Source organism: Egretta garzetta, unplaced genomic scaffold (assembly GCF_000687185.1).
Source record: "Egretta garzetta isolate BGI_Z169 unplaced genomic scaffold, ASM68718v1 scaffold679, whole genome shotgun sequence".
Lineage (NCBI taxonomy): Eukaryota > Metazoa > Chordata > Aves > Pelecaniformes > Ardeidae > Egretta > Egretta garzetta.
Window position 1 is genome coordinate 108,554 of NW_009260786.1, and position 825 is coordinate 109,378.

An 825-nucleotide genomic window follows, 5' to 3' on the forward strand; every position below is an offset into this window, starting at 1 on the left:
TCCCTGGCTTCAGATGCTGAGTTTGCCAAGGCCAAAGAGGGTGATGATTACTGAATTACAGAACAGGCTCTGGAGGAGCCTGGGGGGCTAAAAGTGGGACGTAGGTGCCCATGACAGGGGGACAAAGTCTGAAGAGGCGAAATACTGAAACCCATGGGAAGAGCATTCCTTGAGAACCGCTGCCCTCATGGAGTCTGCTGGTGAATGAGAGCTGCAGACACTCCAGAGCAGCTAACTATATTGAGTGTCTTTTTTTCTGGCAGTTAACCCAGACAGCAATAAGCAGGGCATTAAGCAAGTTCTTGAGTATAAGTTCTGGGTATCCTTAAAGATAATGGTACTAAGAACATGGTTTTATCTGAGCATTGCTTAAGCAACCTGTTGTCAAGGCAGCTCAGCACCCAGCCCAACTGAGCCATGAACAACTGTCACCCAGAACAAACCTACCACCCATTTTCTATGGGTGTCACTGTTTCTACCACACCTCTTCATTTTTACACTTTGACTGTTTGTGTTTTACTCAGCACAATAGTTTTAGCCTGCTGCCGTCTTTTTTATTAGGTTTTCATATGCATTATGTTTTGCCTAAGCAAGAAAAGTGTGATTTAAGCTCCCATACATACAAGTAAATGAAATTTAAAGGAGGGAATAAATAAGATTTCAAATGCAGATGATGAATCGTGAACAATACGTGCTCTCAACTGTGCTCTTCAAGAAAGACATCACAGAAGCTGTGCCAATGTACTTTCAAGAGAATGCACCCCAAAGCAGTAAACAGCTTTCCTATTAAAACACATTCATTAAAAACAGAAGTCCTGTGCAGGA